Source organism: Diabrotica virgifera, chromosome 10, assembly GCF_917563875.1.
Source record: "Diabrotica virgifera virgifera chromosome 10, PGI_DIABVI_V3a".
NCBI lineage: Eukaryota > Metazoa > Arthropoda > Insecta > Coleoptera > Chrysomelidae > Diabrotica > Diabrotica virgifera.
In genome coordinates this window covers 64,607,111-64,627,813 of record NC_065452.1, presented here as the reverse complement: position 1 = coordinate 64,627,813, position 20,703 = coordinate 64,607,111, and the positions used below count along the sequence as shown (strand labels likewise).

General features: G+C 34.0%; 1 long non-coding RNA gene across 1 annotated transcript; it reads left to right on the top strand.

Annotated features, from left to right (window-relative positions):
* Window positions 1–2,202: 2,202 nt before the first annotated feature.
* On the top strand, window positions 2,203–8,444 carry LOC126878669 (uncharacterized). Its single transcript, XR_007695728.1, has 2 exons — window positions 2,203–2,508; window positions 7,871–8,444. It is a non-coding gene; the product is annotated as an uncharacterized LOC126878669 (long non-coding RNA).
* The last annotated feature ends 12,259 nt before the right edge of the window (window positions 8,445–20,703 follow it).

Sequence of the window (20,703 nt, the reverse complement as noted above, 5' to 3'; positions counted from 1 at the left end):
TCCTAACGGCGAAAACTTTGGTAAGAGTTCGAGATATCCCTGTAAGAGTTATGAATTTAAGGGAAACTGCTATCAAGTTAAGTAGAGGAGCTTTGATCGGACAGTGTATTCCCGTGGCTTCAATTTGCTCTATGAATACCAATGAGAAATCATCGAAGTCAAAGTATCCAAAAGACCTTGTCAAGATGATCATTGAAAGATGCCAAGATCTTGATCATGAACGAACGGAAAAAGTGAGGTCTATGCTGATAGAGTACCAAGATGTTTTTGCTATTGATAAGAAGGATAAGGGCAAAACAAGCATAGTAACGCATAAAATAAATACCGGAGACGCTCAGCCAATCAGACAACGGCCTAGACGGCTTCCATTTGCGAAAAGAGATGAAGCCGAAGAGATTATCAAGGATATGGACAAACAAGGGGTAATTGAACCATCGAACAGTCCATGGACATCACCAGTAGTTCTGGTAAAGAAGAAAGATGGTTCGACGCGTTTTTGTATCGACTACCGCCAGCTCAATGCGGTAACAAAAAAAGATAGTTATCCTTTGCCCCGAATAGACGATACATTGGATACTCTCTCTGGTTCTCGATGGTTTTCCACACTCGATTTAAAAAGTGGATATTGGCAAGTAGACATGGAGCCAGTCGATCGGGAGAAAACCGCATTTTCGATAGGATCAGGGCTTTGGCAGTTTACGGCTATGCCGTTTGGTTTATGTAATGCCCCTGCCACATTTGAAAGATTAATGGAGGCAGTTTTAAGAGGTCTAACATGGAAAACATGCCTGGTTTACTTGGATGATGTAATTGTGGTTGGAAAGTCATTTGATGAACACGCCAAGAATTTAATAGAAGTCTTTCAACGATTGAGGGCAGCGAACTTGAAGTTAAGTCCAAAGAAATGTCACATGTTTCGACGAGAAGTTAAGTACTTGGGACATATTGTATCGAGTAATGGTGTAACAGCTGATCCTGAAAATATTGAAGCAATTAAATATTGGCCAGTACCAAAAGATAAACATGAAATTAGAAGTTTCCTTGGCCTATGTACATATTACCGAAGATTTGTCAAAGGATTTGCCAATATCTCTAAGCCCCTAACAAAGTTGACGGAGGAGGGCAAAGAATATACATGGAGTGAAGAGTGTCAAAAAGCTTTCGAACAACTACAAATGGCTCTGATGAGTGCACCGATATTAAGCTACCCGGGACAGTCAGGAAAATTTGTTTTGGATACCGATGCTAGCAACAGTGCCATAGGAGCTGTTCTCTCCCAAATCCAGGATGGACAGGAAAAGTCATCGCTTATTTCAGCAAAGTCCTGTCGAAACCAGAAAGAAACTATTACGTTACCAGAAGAGAACTGCTGGGTGTAGTGAAGGCTTGCGAACATATCCATAAATACTTGTATGGCAGAAAGTTCCTTCTTCGAACAGATCACGCTGCTCTAAAATGGCTTATACAATTCCGTAATCCAGAGGGCCAGATGGCAAGATGGTTAGAACGATTACAAGAATATGATTACGAGATAGAACACAGGGCCGGAAGAGTTCATTCAAATGCTGATGCCCTTTCGAGACGACCATGCAGTACAAATTGTAATTACTGTGCCAAATTAGAGGAACGATTTTGCCCCGTGAGACGAACCACCGTAATTAATGAGCAATGGCAGCCCCAACAGTTACAAGACGACCAAGAAGATGATCCATGTATAAAAAGAGTATTGAGGAATGAATTTTTTTGTTGAAAGTCTACGTTTTTTTGAGTTTATACGATTCGTCAAGGGAAAAGCAACTGCGGAAACGTCACAGTTCATAAAAAATGACGAATATCCAATATTTATCGAGAATTTACAATTTTTAGTATTTTTTAAGATATCACAGAAATCCAGCAGAAAATCATATAGCCCATGAAAAAATTGTGGAATAAATATGTTTGTTGAAAGTCTGCGTTTTTTTTTGAGTTTATACTATTCGTCAATGGAAAATCAACTGAAGAAAAGCGACGGTTCATAAATAGTAACGTATTGGCAATATTTATCGCGAATTTACAATTTTAGCATTTTTAAGATTAATATTAACATTTTCAAGATAATTTTATATATCAATATAGGTATTTTTAGAAATTATAATATTACTTCAACGTATAAATATGTTTTTAAACAGTTTATTACTTCTATTTTATTTAAAATTTAAATAATGGGGGCTATGCTGTATCCTTTACGTAAAGTGATTACGTACATGTGTAAAGTTCAGAATTACGTACATCAGATTACAGTCGTCAAAACATAAGTGTATAAAGTGGTATGATGTATGAAAAAAATTACGTATCATGTTATTAGGGTTCTGTCATGTCCTGACTGTCAGTTAATTCATGTTAACCCAACTTTTTTCACTCTTGACCTGTGCTTGGTGGTGTGAACAGCGCTTGGCTCCGCGTTCTACGAATACGAGGTCTTTCCTAAGTACTAACGTACCTAACCTACCCCAAATTGTTTTTGTCTGGGTAAGTTGAGCATTAGCTTAATCATTTGAATACTTCTTTCTTTTTTATAGGCTTAATTTGATATATTTTGTTATTTTTCTTTTTTATATATTGTTTACTACAAAACTTGCACTGACTGGCTTTTTGTATTATGAGTAACGAACAGGGGGGTACGTCCCCCCTCAAACCCGTCGAGAACATAATTTTAGATTCCGCATCAAATAGTAATAACGATATTTCAAATAGTAATAACGATATTTCTAACTCCCATAGCCTATCTCAGAACGATAAAACCCATCAGGAACAAAAAATTATCAACCTCTACTCCGAAAAAGATAATGGGCCCTTTTTTGTGTATTTAGAATCAACAAACATAGATACGAAAGTAGGTTCGTTTAATGGGATTAAAATTGCTAGAGATATTTTCAATTTAAAATTAAAAGATATTCGAAAAATACATAGTAAAGGCCTTAATCGAATTGCAATTGAATTTATTAATTTTGAATCAGCTAATCAATTTTTAAATAATAAAACTTTGTTAGACAAGGGTTATAAAATTTATATTCCCTTTAATTTTGTTACTTGTAAGGGTATAGTTAGACAAATTGATCTAGAGATTGGTGACAAAGAATTGTTGGATTGTTGCAGTACAGGCTCTGACATCGAAATACTAAATGTTAGAAGACTCAATAGGAAGGTATTCAAGAATGACGTAATCACGTATGAACCAACAGGCACAGTACTCTTTACTTTTAAAGGTGTAATAATGCCTAAAATAGTAAACTTTTATGGCATGCCGAAACTAGTTAACGTTTACGTAGCACCAGTTACTCAGTGTTTCAATTGTTTAAGGTTTGGGCACACTAAAACAATCTGTAAGAGTAAAGATCGTTGCATTAACTGTGGTGAACTTGCCCATACTGAAGCATGTGAAGTCAGATGCTTCTTCTGCAAGGGACCCCACAAAGCCACTGATAAGAACTGCCCCGAATTCCTGAGGCAAAAAAACATTAAAGAATTAATGGCATACGAAAATATGACTTTCTATGATGCCAACGAAGCAGTCACAAAAACATATGTAGAAAAAGATAAGTTTATTATGTATGCCAGTGACTTCCCAGTTCTTAGGAATAGGAAGTCCAATAATATCCCAAACAATAATGTTAGCATCAACGACTCTGTCACGCCCTCCCAAAGAAGAACTCATAACTTCAAATCCTCCACTACCAAACGCTCATTTCAACAGGTGGTCTCTAACTCAAACAACAAAAGACGAGTCATTCAAAAAGGGTACGACAAGAAAGCTCATGAAGAAAACCTCTTTTTCCCTAATTCACGCCCCGAAAAATCAACATACTCTCCCTCCCAACAACAAGCCTCAACATCATATAACACAAACACAGAAAAACCCTCATCAAACTCTCTACAAAACTTAGCCTGGCATCCCAGTGCATTGCAACATATTCAACATTCTGACTCAGATACTTTATATAATACCAGAAACGCTTGTCTACATTTTCTCAATAATGCGACATTCGATAATTTAAATATTCTCAAAAATATATTATCCCAGACAAACTTGGACTATATGGACCAAGATTCAATCTCAGACTTTGACTCTTTATAACTTCCTATACACCACAATGTCTCACAACCCAAAACTAAAAATAATACAATGGAATATCAGAAGTGTTAATGCAAATAGGGATAACCTGATTAGTCTAATATCCGAAATGGATCCAGATATCATTTTCATCAATGAAACATGGCTTAAGCATGATGCCAGATTTTCTTTAAACTTTTATAACATCATCCGACAAGACAGGGATGATTCATTTGGTGGGGTGGCAACATGCATTAAGAAATCCATAAGGTTTTCGACAATCAAAAAATTCAATTCAGCTCTAGTTCAATACATAATAATTAGTATCAGTAACCTATACCTTATAAATATATATTCTAGTTCAAATATGGCAATCACTGCCACCTTACTAAACGAAATGGTAGAAGGTATACCCTTAAATAATCTAATCATTATGGGGGATTTGAACTCACACCATCCCGCTTGGGATAAAGGGGTATGCAATAAAGGTGGTAAAGTTATTTTTGATTTTTCCTTTGATAATGACCTTACAGTGTTAAATGATGGCTCAGCAACGTTATTTCAAGACTCTAATAAGAACATCAGTGCAATAGATCTTGCAATTGTGAGCAACAGTATGTGTTTGTCGTCTGAGTGGGGTGTTATCCAAGACTGCGGTAACAGTAACCACTTTCCCACATACATTAAATTAAATATAGAGGACCTTAATGGAATAGAAAGACACCTACTTAAACCATACAAAACAAGAAACACTAAAAAAGCTGACTGGAATACCTATTACCAGAACATATTATTAAACAAGCAAAACTTGTCAGAAATCAAAGACTATAAGGATTTCCTTACAGTCATAAACACAGCGGCAGATGAAGCAATCCCTTTCAAAAATTGTGGGGTACAGGGTAGACCCAGGAATCCATGGTGGGACGAAGAGTGTTCCTTATGGATCAAAACACGAAAAGAAGCAATCTCCAATTTTAATAATTCCCCCTCTATAGAAAATTTCATCGAAACAAAACGCATCATCGCTATGACTAGGAGGAACTTAAAAACAAAAAAGAAATACAAATTTAAAAACTTTTGTGAATCCTTAAACAGAGGATCCAATATCACTTACGTTTGGAATAAAATTAAAAAATTTTCCAATTATCACAATAATAAAGTTGTTCATAATCCGCCAGATAATATCAAATTAGAAATATTAGGTAAAATGTCTTCAATAAACATTGATCCCAATTTTAATATGTCATATGATAACCAAGAAGTTGCTCCCTTTTCAATCCATGAGTATAATTTGGCGTTAAATAATAAAAAAGATTCTGCGCCAGGTATCGATGACATATCTTACTTGATGTTAAGAAACCTCCCACTGGCAGCCAAAAACACACTGTTAAGAATTTACAACCTTTGTTTGAGTGGGGGTCCTGTTCCTGTGGAATGGAAAAAATTTAATGTAATTAACATCTTAAAGCCTCAAAAAAACCCTACTTTGTCTGAGAGTTTCAGACCAATAGTCCTATCATCCTGTGTACTTAAAACTCTCGAAATCATAATTAAAAATCGTCTGGATTGGTTTATGGAACACAATTCACTATTTAAAATTAATCAATCAGGTTTCAGGAAAGGTAGAGGGACATATGATAATTTAGCTCTTTTACACTCTACGATTTTAGAAGCATTTGAATCTTCCCAAACGGTATTAGCCATTTTTCTAGATATTAAATCAGCCTACGACAATGTTGAAATATACAACCTTTATAATAAACTTAAAAATTTAAACCTCCCCTTGGCTTTAATCAACCTTATCCTTAAAATCCTACAAAATAGACTTTTATATTCAAGAGCTGATGACGGCAATTTCTTGGGACCATACCAAACTTCTAAGGGGCTACCTCAAGGCTCTCCCTTAAGCACCATTCTTTTTAACATATACATTCATGACCTTTTCTATTTATTCTCTAACGAAGTGAAAATATGTGGGTATGCAGATGATTTAGTGTTGTATATTAGCGGTAAAGACATTCATAGTATGACAAATAAGATCATCCCAGAAATTACAAACACTCAAAACTGGCTAGAAGCTCATGGGTTGTCTATTTCAATTGATAAATGTGAAGCTGTGTGGTTCACAAGAGGTCAACGCAAAACAAACCCCCCTATAATCACTCTTAATAATAACAATAACATTCCCTTCAAAAATCAGGTTAAATTCTTGGGCATCACTTTTCATAAAAACTTGAAATGGGACCCTCACATAGACAAAATTGTACTTAAAGCAAAGAAAAATATCAACATATTGAGAGCATTGTGTGGAGTTTGGTGGGGTGCAGACCCCAAGATTCTAATTATGGTCTTTAATGCTTTGATTAGGTCTCATATGGATTATGGTTCCTTTCTGTTCAGCCCAATTACACAGAAATGTAGCAATAACCTAAATAAAGTATTTTTCGAAGGGCTCAGAGTATGCCTGGGATGCATGAAATCCACTCCGCGCTTAGCAATCTTAGCTGAATCTGCTCAGATTGACCTGGAACATAGAAGTCTAATACTAGCGTCTAAATTCATATCTAAAATTATCAAAATTAACAATCACCCAGTAATAAAGACGCTTCTTAACATACGTAGAAAAATCATAAATAAACCCATTTTCCACAAGGCAAACCTTGTACCTCTTCTTGTAATGGCCCTTGAACATTTTTTCCCTTATCAAAACAAAATACACAAACATCCAAACTTTCCTTGTTATGACTTGGACTTCAACACATTAAGCAATCCAATACAAACGTTAAACTGTAATCTTAAGAAAAATGAATCATCAATCAAACAAAAATTTTCAATATTCACCCAAAAGTACAATAGGGATTTCTCCTTTGTATATACTGACGCCTCCAAAAGTAATGGGAGAATAGGTTTTGGAGTCAACATTCCCAACATTAACTTCAAGTTTTCTTCTAGGCTTCCTGGTGAGTTATCTATAACAAAAGCCGAAAATGTGGCAATTTACCAAGCAATTAAAATCATAATATCTAAAGACATCAAGAAGGCTATTATCTTCTCAGATTCTCTAAATGCTATATCTAAAATTAAAAACCCTAAAATATCAGCCACTGATGACTCAATCTCCCTCAAAACAAAAAATCTCATCTTATCAGCATATAAGAAAGGTTTTGACATTTTAATCTCATGGATTCCAGGACATTCTGACATTCCTGGTAATGTAGAAGCTGATTTACTAGCCAAAATAGGGACAGGCTTAAATATTCCGTTGGCTATGTTATTAGACTCCCAAGATATTCTAAACTCCATAAAGGAAAAAATTATTACTAAATTTAAAATCAATTGGGAAGCCATGCTGCGGAGGAAAAACTACCAGTATATGAGAATGCAAACCTCTTTTTCCTTTAAGGCATGGTTCTCAACCCTAACATTTAAAAACAGAAGACATATCACCACAATAATAAGAATGAGAACAGGTCATTGCTTAACTAAACAACATCTTTTTAAAATCAAAATAATAGACAGTCCAGCATGTGAATGCGGAGTAGTGGAGGATTTAAACCATATTTTCTTTGAATGCCCCATTAATGTTATTCCCAACATGGATTTATACACAATCTTTATTTCAATGAAATTCAAAACACCAATCTCAATAGATACAATCTTAATATCCCCTAACGAAAGGTCGGTCAGTGCAATCTTACAGTTTCTTGACTATAATAAAATTAATTTGTAATTCATGATGCTCAACTTTATTTTAATATGTTTAATATTTTTGCCTTCCAGTTTCTCCTCTGTGGCGTTCCTATTACCATTTGTTTACAATCTGTGTTTGTGTTTCCTATTTGTATATAACACCTTAACCTCAAATTTTTAAAAGTCAGGAAAAAATGCTACCATCTCACGCAAATGTCAGCGGCCCTGATATGGTTTAGAACCAGATTACATCACGGTCGCCAACAAATAGTGCTGGCGAATCGCCTCGTAGCGAAGCCATAAAAAAAGAGAAGAAGAAGAACCCAACTTTTTGCTTGTTTTTAAGTTTAATGTTTATATTTTGAAAAGATGAATTTTGTAAATCGGTTATTTATGTACTTAAATGCTGTGGCAGAAAGACATAATTTAAATCTAGAGTGACTTCAGTTACGAGATGGATTACGAGACAACCAGTAATCCGTTTTTATGAGATATTTCAGTGCCAAAAACTATTACTGTGATATAAAATTAAATAAAACATTGTAATTACTACTAGATTAACAATCTTATATTTTTATGTTTAGTGATAATGTTTAAAATTTAATGGACTAAGCTCATGTTGTAAGTTTTTATGCTTCTTTAATACAATGCTTTTTTGTCTTAATTTCATTGTATTTACTGAGAAAAGAATTATAAATTTATTTTAGACTTGATGAAACAAATAAATTTTGCGAAAGCTTGATATTAATACATTCACTGACACAACTGCATATGAAGTCACTCCTTAAGAAGATGTGATTACATGTGAAGTGTGTCCGTTAATGTGTCTACAGAGTTTTTTTTTATTCTGCCCCGTAACTTAATGACTGCAACCTCAAAATACAGATAACAGACACTAAGAATTCAGCTTTTTCACCCATTTAGTGAAGATGTTTTGTTTACAAATCAACATTATCAGTTTATCTACATTTCTGTATGCTATACCGCTATACCTACTAGAGGTGTATGCTAGCTTGGGAAAAGATCACTACAGGAGCAATGCAACCAATTTGTGACAATAATGTCAGAAGATCCTAACGATTCCAGAGCAACAACTAACACATCCAAGGAGGAAGCTACAGCTACCTGAGGAAAGGAATGTTTCAAACAATCAATGTTTAGAGTTTTTCAAACAAGGAAAGGTTAACGTAGACCTATTCTAACTTGGCTATACTGTACTGATGATAGCTAATGAGTCAGAGACATGTGTCTGTCTTCACATAGTATATCTTAAACATACTGTATTTTTTCCATCCTTGTTGTGAGATGTGCTGATATATACTTCCTACTTGATTTTACTGTCAACTCGCACTGACCATGAGGAAGTGGCTCAAGCACTTCAAAAAATAAAGGAATCAGGATATTCCTGGGGAAATGTGGAAGCCATTAGAAGAGGCAGGAATAAGTTGGCTAATACGTTTATTTAATAGAATTATGGAAGTTGGACAAATGCTAAACGAATGGAGAAGCAGTATATTTGTACCCATTTATAAAAACAAAAAAAAAATACAATAATGAACAAACTACAGTCATAAAACTACTTAGACACTTCATGAAAATATGGGAGAGGCACAGTAAGTACTCGGTTCTTATTTATACTCATTAGTTTTGGATCGGTAAACAAGGGAACTGCATAGACCTGGATAATGCGTACCAAAAAAAAGTTGATTAAAATAGCTAGCTGAAAATTATTTGTTAATAGATTAACAGTGTCTAGTCAGACAAACTTTGATGTATGGGAACAGGGGAAGTATTAATTGTGGAATAAGTTAAAAATTTGGAACGTCAGACTTTGAAAACGTTTTATGTATTTTGTCGGACAGAACTTCCAATTGATTTGTTTCCATTTCATTACTCTCATGCAAAAATCAGACTGGTGTTTATCACCAACTGGGCATTTTAATGAGTGGAACAAGAAGAACATGTCAAATGACAGGAATCATGTTGGTTAGTAATATCAGTCTGATTTTTGCATGAGAGTTTAATGAAAGGGTAACAAATCAATTGGATGTTCTGTCTGACAAAATACAAGGGAGTTTTAGTAATCTACGTTCCAAATTTTTAAACTGTTCCACAATTAAAACTTCCAGTGTTTGCGTACATCAAAGTTTGTCCGACTAGACACCGTTAAGCTATAGGGCTTTTCATTCACAGTCATTTGTTTTGAGCTTCTGTCATATGCCGTATAATCCGTGTATAGGGCTTTTCATCGATTGTCATTTGTTTTGAGCTTCTGTCATGTGTCATATTATATTAATATATCTACGTCATATGTCTTTGGTTTGTATCATTGGTATATGCCAATAACGTATGATGTAGATATATTAATATTATGAGACACAGGACAGAAGCTCGAAACAAATGACTGTGAATGAAAAGCCCTATATTAATATTATATATAACATGACAGGAACTCGAAACAAATGACAATTGATGAAAAGCCCTATTAGCAAATTTTCAGCTTGCTGTTAATCAACTTTTTTTGATACGTGGGATCCAGGCCTAGCAGGGTAAGGGTGCACTCACTAAGGAGACCAAAGGATGGTATCCTCGCCTAGAACAGAGTATCCTACTACTCTTCATTTTCGTGAACGATCTCATCGCATTTAACATAATGCATCAGGTGATCCATGATATGGTAGGAGGGATACCAGGGAGTGAGGGTTGGCGCTTCGTTGTGAGCACAACTTTACATTCCCTGGTACTTACTGTATCCTGATGATGTATGTACTGTTAGTAATTAGTAGGAAATAGTGAAAGCTACTTAGAACAAAACCAAAAATTCATTTTATGATATAATATATTGAAGTACTAAACAACTAAAAAATCACTTAAAAATTAAACACTAAACCAATTAAACTAAAAATCAAATACAAGTCTATCACACAAACAACTTGGTTTCACAAATAAAAATAACAATATTTATTAATATAACATAAACATTTTCACATAACCAAACTAAACGGCAAGTAATTTTTGTTTAGAAAAGTTTAAAATTACGTTTACGCGTGCGTTTACCTAAAAGAAATTACATACGAAGGTAGGCAACCCCTTGGATAACATTGATACAGCATACCGATTTTACACACAAGATTACAGTCTGTAATTTGAGTTTACCGTACGTAATCACTTTACGTAATGGATACAGCATAGCTCCCAATATACAATTTTTGTGTCTGTTAACTTACCCTGCCATCTGTCCTCGAAGGCTCCAAGTTTCTTTCGAACGTTCTTATTGAAGGCCACAAACAAAGCAGGAAACTGTAATCGAGCCGGTAAAACGACGAAAACTGCAGGGTTGCGATGTCTTAAAATCTTCACAAACAAAGCAGGAAACTGTAATCGAGCCGGTAAAACGACGAAAAGGTCGTGGATCTTTCATAACTGTCACTGGAATGGGTAATACAGAAATCGTCACGCGCAGGTCGCAAAATGAATAAGTACCAAGTTGAATATGACCCTATTCATATATACCCAACTCGCATACATATTAAGAAAAATAAATATATGGAAGAATAATTTGATGGATAATAATTTTGTATTATAAATGGGAAGAAAAAGAGAAGAAGGCTTGAGCTACCTACCTAACCTATTACAATGATTTGATTATGCTGTATATAAAGTAGTTTTTGAAGAAGTATATTTCTAAAGCCACAACTTCTACCAGACCAGCAGATCATAGATAAAACATACATTGAAATTGTTACACCAAATGGACAATTTTTACAATCTTGACCCTTTGGAAATTGTTGAAATTTACAGATTTCAAAGCAGAAAGCAAGCTGGGGGAGAATCAGTGCAATAATTTTTCTAGGATTAGAGAAGACAGCAATGAATTGCAATTTTCAAGCACATCTAAAATCTACCATAAAGAACCAATTTGCCTTGGAATTGCATTCCAAAAGAATACATGCAAGACTTTTTGAAACCAGGAATCTAGACTTGGATCCTGCAGTGGACATTGCCAGTAGTTTGGAAAATTTTGAAAAGGACAGTTATCAATTAAATTACAATAATTCAATTCCATTTTTACAATCCAATAAATCTATATCAAATTGTATTAAAATTTCTAAATAATCACAATACATATTTTAAATTTTTTATTATTATACTATAATATACATAGATATTCTAAAGTTAGCGCAGTTTATCGAAATACAATTGCAATTTTCTAGTTATGCGATTGAATGAAAAAATATTGAATGGCTACTTTTTGTGGCCGTACATTTTTAATCAAGCAACGATTTGTTCAAGAGAAAATGTTTTTAAAATTGCATAAACATTTAGCATGTCAAATAAACCTGTTTTTTACCCACTCATTTTGAATACCCCTACTCATCACAACACTCAACAAAACTTTAACAAAGCACATGTGTGAGCTTTCTAGAGTACAGATATTACCAAAAAATGAGTTTCTGACCTATAGGTAAATATTACAAGTATATTGATGACAGTGAAAAAGTACAACATAAATTTATATACCTACAGTGATGAGCGCGCTAATAACTGGCAAAATAACGCAAAAGATGGAAAACATACTACATTGCGAAACAAAAAGAGATGAAACTAGTGGAGGTGGAAATTATCGTTATAAACATATAAATTACCATTACATTACATAGTTTCCCACCTTTAGACGTATCAGAGGAGTATGACAACTATCACTGTGACAATAGAATTTTATAAAATATTCCTGTCACAGATGTCTACAGGTGGGAATCTATGTAATATAATGTTAATTATATACAGTGATGAGCACGCTAATAACCGGCAAAATAACGCAAAAGATGGAAAACATAATACATTACGAAACAAAAAGAGATGAACTAGTGGAGGTGGAAATGATCGTTATAAACTTATAAAATAGCATTACATTACATAGTTTCCCACCTTTAGCGGTCTGTGACAGGAGTATTTTACAAAATTCTACTGTCACAGTGACAGTTGTCATACTCCTCTGATACGTCTGTCTAAAGGTGGGAAACTATGTAATGTAATGTTAATTTATACTTTTATAACGATCACTTTCATCTCCACTAGGTTCATCTCTTTTTGTTTCGCAATGTAGGTTTTTTGTTTATTATGTTTTCCATCTTTTGTGCTATTTTGCCGGTTATTAGCATGCTCATTACTGTATACGTTTGTAACAATAATTTCCACCTCCACTAGTTTCATCTCTTTTTGTTTCGCAATGTATTGTGTTTTCCATGTTTTGCGCTATTTTGCCAGTTATTAGCGTGCTCATCACTGTATATGTATATACAGTAAGAGTCACCGTACTAGACACATGGGGAGGTACCTAATTGCTATGCTTATGGGCTAATCCGGTCCGTTCTCAGATGTGATTTTCATCCCTGTCATATTAATCTGACGTTCTAAACAAGTGAAGGTTCCAGGACTGTAATGGCTCAATGTTCCTATGTGTCTAGTATGTTGGCGCTTACTGTAAATATTACATATACATAAACTAGAAATGATCACAGCTGATTAGTTAATTATCAATTTACAAATTATTGGGGTAACAGCTGAAATGGAAGACTCAGTGTACTCTTTTCTACGATTCCAATATTTCGTTAACAGTCATTAACAAAATAGGGACGCAGTTTGAGATTTTAGTCAACAATGTTATATATGTGAAAAAAAAGCGGCATTAACAAAAAGAATTGCAGTGAATGTTATTAAAAATGAAAAATGTAACTATATCTAATACATACCTATAACGATGCTAAAATACCACTAATTATTAAAATCTTTTAAAATTCCTCGCACAGAAAGGTTTCATTGATATAATTGTCTCTAAAACCTTTCTGTGCAACGAATTTTAAAAGATTTTAATAATTAGTGGTTTTTGCATCGTTATATGTATTATAGGTAGTTATATTTTTCATTTTTAATAACATTCACTGCAATTCTTTTTGTTAATGCCGCTTTTTTGCACATAATATACCTATAACATCATTGACTAAAATCTCAAACTGCGTCCCTAATGATGTTAACGACTGTTAACAAAATATTGGAATCGTAGAAAGAGTAGGTACACTGAGTCTTCCATTTAAGCTGTTATTCCAATAATTTGTAAATTGATATTATACATATAATATGTATATATTGTATACAGGGTGTTTGGTAAATAATGGGCCATAGCTTAACCTCAGATTCCTGAGGTTAAAATAGACTGATTTAAGCTAACTTACCTTAGTACAAAGTTTATAATAACCGAGATACAGGGTGTCAAATTTAAACTTTTTTTTTTTATTTATTATTGAATATTTCCTGACAGGTATGAGATAACAACCTGAAATTTGGTATGTGGGGTTTTTTTGGGTCGAGAAAACTAAATTCCCTACCAATAATTATGTATTGCCCAGAGGGCGCCACATACGCCTTTCAGCACTCATTTATTACGTTCATTTTTTTTATCCCTCACTCTGTATAATTTTGACATTAAAATTTTTATTTTCCTATTAGTTTTACTTAAAATAGGTATACTTTTTTTATCTCCCTAAACTCAACCGTTTTCGAGATAAACGCATTTTAAATCTGCCATACACCATCATTTTTAGCATAATATCATTGTAGTTACACCCGAAAAATAACTTAAAACCATAATATTTGTGCCAGTTCTCAAATTTATGTCATTGCATCGCAAATTCCATTTGAAGAAATTTGCGATATATTTTTGGATAATTTTATGGTTTTAAGTTATTTTTCGGGTGTAACTACAATGATTATGCTAAAAATGATGGTGTATGGCAGATTTAAAATGCGTTTATCTCGAAAACGGTTTAGTGAGATGAAAGAAGTATACCTTTTTTAAGTAAAACTAATAGGAGAATAAAAATTTTAATGTCAAAATTATACAGAGTAAGGGATAAAAAAAATTGAACGTAATAAATGAGTGCTGAAAGGCGTATGTGTGTATTCTCGACCCAAAAAACCCCCACATACCAAATTTCATGTTGTTATCTCATGGAGGTCAGAAAATATTCAATAATAAATAAAAAAAAAAGTTTAACTCTGACACCCTGTATCTCGGTTATTATAAACTTTATACTAAGGTAAGTTAGCTTAAATCGGCCTATTTTAATCTCAGGAACCTGAGGTTAAGCTATGGCCCATTCTTTACCAAACACCCTATATATATCTTGGAAAATTCCCTAAAAAAATACAAATATGTATTTAATAAAAGTGTAGGTACAAAATGTATTTAATGTATTTAATGTATTTATTAAAAACAAGCTGAAAATGCGAGCATTATCATAACGAAAACTTTGTTTATTTACGTATTTTAATTCATAATATTTATTGAAAATTTGCTATTATGAAAAGTAGCTTAGAATTAATAATTATGTTTTAATGTGTAATTATACCATTCTAATTTAAATGTTATGAACTATAAAGGTAGTTTACTTTTGATCGAAATTCATATTTTTTATATACCTCGTATACAATTAATAAAATTTTACATATGATGGTTGCATCATAAATCTTAGAACATGAAGAGGTTTTTATGAAGAATAACTTTTCTTCGTCAAATTAAAAATAAAAGAGATTATAAATGAAAATGTTGTTGGTATCCATAATTTGAGAAAAATCTGCAAATATTTTTTTCCATTAGAATGATGTAATTGCACATATCAGACCATAATTTTTTATACCAAACAATATTATTTCATATACTGTCGGTTCGCTAAACTCAGACACAACTGGTTAGTGATTTTAGTCAATAATTTTGCCAATTTGGCAAAAAAAATTATTACTAATTACTTAGTTAATAATTAGTAATTTTGGCAAAATTTGCAAAAACAAAAAATTACCTACTAAAATTACTAGGCAGTTGTGTCGAGTTTAGCGAACCGACTATATTTTAATTTCATAGCAAATGGAACAGTCCATTTATCATAAAGGGGAGGCCGTATACCCGTATAAACCTTTTTAAAGCTGTTAATAAATAATTATTGCTTTTAAAATATACTCAAATTGTATTTTTGAACATTTTATTTATTTTATATAATAATTAAATTTACTATCAAATGTCATTGATGTTTTATTAATACTTAATTTAAAATTTAATTTGACATTCACGAAGTGTCAAACTCAAATGAAAATAACCTATGCTTTGCTTAACAAATTGAGATTAAAACTAGCCTACGATTTCAGCTGGACGTGTAATGTGTCGGCAGAAAATAAAACGATTGTGACGTCACATTTTAGACTTTGAAGTCGATTATCTCGAAGACGGTTAGAAATGTCGAAAGGCCGTTTTCATATTTGGATTCAGAAGAAAAAATTACATACGGATCCATTGATAAATCTGATCTGAGTATTGCAGGAGCGGCAACGCAATAACACACACAATTTTGCGAATTTATAAACGAAATGTTTTCGTTGAAAATGAACATGAGTAAAACAAATATCATGACAGAATAAATATGATTATTAATAACGTAAATATTGAGGTTGTTGAACTACCTGTGTCAAATAATCAAAGCTAATAAAGAGATCAAATTATAAACAATAATAATTGAAGTACAAAGAAAAATCAGATTGGCGTGGGCAGCGTTTGGAAAGTTACGATGGATACTAAAAAGCACAAATACACAAACCCATGTAGTTGATCAGTGTTCTGACGTATGGCTTATTGAAATGTTGGCTATCCTGATCCCCAAAAACATGTAAATCAAGTTGGCAATATTGACAGTAGAGGTAGTCTAATAAAATGGTTGTCACGAAGTGTTGCATATGAATTATATCTCCCAGTAAATATACCTAATTAATAAGTAGGTACTCGGCAAGCTTTCTTCTCCAAAAGATTATGGACTCCAGTTTTACATGCCAAGAGTACATTCAATAAGAAGTAAAGTTTTTTAGTGTTGCTGTTTATACCGACCGGCAGTGTTGTGAGTGACCGCAAAAAAATAGCAGTCCAAAGTTTAAATGGCGCGAATTCAACCGTGAGTTTGTATCCGCAATTAACATCTACGAACTTTTCGTCATGGAAAATTAGATTAGGCAATCTTCTAGATGCCAACGGTGTTAAAGATTTTATTACCACTGAAGTAACTGCAACGCAACTCACACAATTGTCAAGAGACGAGCAATCTCAACATAAAAAGCACGATGCAACAGCAAGGTCAATCATTGTCACATGCATTACAGATGAACATTTAGAATATATTCGTGACTGTGACTCAGCATTCGAAATGATAAAAAGTTTAGAAAAAGTGTTTGAAAGAAAAAGTGTTCTTTCTCGTTTATATGTGCGGAAAAAGTTGTTAACGTTGAAATATAAACAAGGTATCGATTTACAAAAATTTTTCGTTGAATTCGATTCTTTAATCCGAGAGCTTGAATCGACTGGAACTACAATCGAAGAAGATGACAAGGTATGTCACCTTTTGTTGACAATGAAAGATACGTTTGACACTGTTATTACTGTTTTGGAAACTTTAAATGATAAACTAACTGTTGATTTCGTTAAAGCAAAATTACTAGATGCAGAATTGAAGCTGAAAAATAATGTACAAATAAGTGAAGAATCCTCTTTTTATACGAAGCAATACAATAAAAAACCCCGATGCTCATTTTGTGAACTTGAAGGCCATCTAGTGTCCAATTGTTTCAGAAAAAACAATAATAATTATAGAGGTAACAATAATCGAGGGAGATTTTTTTGAGGAAATAACTATTCCCGTGGCAGAAGAGCCAATAATGATACACAAGGTAAACAGAATATACATGTAGCCGAAGACGAAGTAAACTTTATCACAGCCCTACCAGCTGAAAATCTCAAGAATGATGACAGCCAAATTTCGTTTAAAATAGATTCTGGAGCATCACAGAATATGTGCAGCAATAAATATGAACAATTTATAAGTAATATTATTGAAATTGAGCCTGTTGGCATTAAAATAGCAGATGGAAAAGTGATCACCGCTCGTACAACAGGTAAATTAAAAGTTTACAACGGACGTAAATTGGACCTTAATCGGACGTAAATGGGACCTTAATCGGACGTAAATTGGACCTTAATCGGACGTAAATTGGACCTTAACCTGACGTCCTAGGGGACGTGAATTGGACCTTAACAGGACGTCGAATTTTGGTCCAAATGCCACGTTGTCAAACGTCCAATGGAGGTCCACCTAACGTCCGAAGGGACGTTCGGTGGACGTCAATTGGGCCTTCATAGGACGTCCCAGTTTGGTCCAATGTCTTGCTGCCGAACATCCATCTAACGTCGTGGGAAATAAAAAATATATTTTTTAAGGAACTTATATTACATCTTATATTAAATTACAATTATTGGATATTACATTATTTACATTAAATTACGATACACTTCTCCAAGAAATTAACACACCACCTTAAATATGGGGTATTTGTGATGTCTCGTATTTCCTAAACCTGTTGTCCCATCTAAGTGATTTTTTTATATTATAGCCTAGGTAGCTATAAATGGTTACCTCCTTAAGCTTGTCATGCACAGGGAGCTATGCTGTAATATGTACATTATATCATATCGCTATCTATAGTAATGAGTGAGCCTGCAGACAGGAAACAAATGGTTCCGTATGTGCAGGCTCACTCATTACTATAGAAAGCGATGTGATATAATATATATTACAGTATAGCTCCCCGTGCATGACAAGCATAAGGAGGTAACCTATAGCCTAGGGCAGCGGTTCTCAACCTTTTTTACTCAGCGACGCACTTACGTACTCCTTACAGATTCGCGACACCCTTATATGTACAAATTTTTGCTAGTGGTAGGTAAGTACAGATGAATATATTAAGCATATTATTTTTTATTTCGTAAGAACATAACAAGCAAAAAACAAAACAGAAATTTGACCCTGATGACTTTTGCAAAGTATTTCTATCCGAGGACGAATTGTAGACAGACACACCCTCAGCTCGCTGTCCACATCAAATAGTCGAGACCGGTAGCTAGATTTTATATTTTTCATCGCAGAAAATGCAGATTCCCATAAGTACGAGGTCGAAAACGGCAGTAAAAGGGATACTGCTTTCTTTGCTAATTCTGGGTAGTCATTCTTAACTGAAATAAAAAAACATCCGGAGCTACTTCTCTAAATTTTGATTTTAAAAACTGTGCCAAAATACACTTCAATAAGTTGTTCCTTGAAAACAGGTTAATTCTGCCTTGCTTACGTTGTTCTCATCAAATGCAATCAACCATTCACAGTTAGCACTCAAGACAGGGGGAAAGTATTTAGTTACCCCTTCTTGCAAGTTACATAAGTGCTCGTTCATGATCTCCTTCAGTAGAGTCTGGTCTTCAGATTTCAAATTAATTAAAGTTATAGAGGTTTCGGGAAAAGCAGTCAAATCGTTTTTTTTTTTCTATAACCGAGTTCCAGAATGTAAGTTTTTTGGAGAACGCACTTATTTTATCAATTGATGATATTATGGTTTCCTTTCGTCTTAGCATAGTTGCATTCAAAGAATTTAGCTTATTAAAAATGTCAAAATGTAAAAATGTTAAAATTTTTAAAAATAGTTAGAGAGGAAACAATTGCGGATAGGCACTTTATTCATTGGTATAACGTGGTATACCTATACCTAATAGTTAAAAAAAATGGTTGAGTGCATGATTGGTATATTATAACAAGTAAAAAAATATAAATAAAAATTTCTTATTCGTAAATCTCGCGACACACCTGATAGGTTCTTCCGGCACACCAGTGTGTCGCGACACGGTGGTTGAGAACCGCTGGCCTAGGGCCTAGGCTAGAATATTATAAAAAAATCACTTAGATGCAACAACAGGTTTAGGAAATTCGAGACATCAAAAATGCCCAATTTTTAAGGTGGTGCGTAATGGGCTGTATATACAGGGTGTAACAAAAATACAGGTCATAAATTAAATCACATATTCTGGGACCAAAAATAGTTCGAATGAACCTAACTTATCTTAGTACAAATATGCACATGTATTGGGATACACTGCATCTTAGTAATCATCTTATTAAAACAAATTCTTTCATAATTAAATGGCCTTGGTAAAAACAAATACGTTTGTTTTTAATAAATACGATTGACCTACATTACCACATCAATGCATGCGGTTTGATACAAGGTCAGTTTGAAATAATAATTAGTATATGTTATTTATAATCTAGTCTATTCAGCAGTTTTAGTATCACTCTCACTTTTGTTTATATAAAAACAATAAACACGGCAATCCACTTTTAGATATACTTTCACGGATAAAAGATTAGTCAATTGGTAGTTGAGATCCCAGCGGGTAACATCGCATCGATTAAATATTATACCACCAGCTACTTACCGTTAATACTCCAACGTACAAATAAATGTATGCACTGTGAGTATTATTTACTTCATCAACCCTTATGGTCGGGGGGTAACCACCCCTTAATTATCTGAGGTGGCTCAGAAGCTAGGAGCCACCATATGGCGATCTAAGACCAGGGACGAACAAGGGAACTAGCAGTCTGGAACGAGTATGGAGAAAAACGTCAATGTTCTGGCACCTCGACCACCTTAGAACAGTGTGGTATATAGAAAAAGGATGGAGACGTCAGGCCCGAGACGGAGCTGAGTATGGTATGGAAAATGGAATGGTATGTAGATGGAACTTCGTGTGGACAATGGAAAATGGACAATGGTATGGGACGTGCAGCGAGGACTCTTGGTGATACGAATATTGACGTGTAAAAGTGGTAAGTCCATATTAGCTATTCTTATGGTATTTCCGGTGGTAGCGGGTAGGTACCCCTCTATGATCCCGATAGAGAGCAGACTTACTTCAGGGATTTAGCGCCCCTGCCCACGCGAGCTCCTGGTTTTTTCCTCCATTTCCTATTTAGAGGTAACCAGGCCCCAACCTCCGTATTATC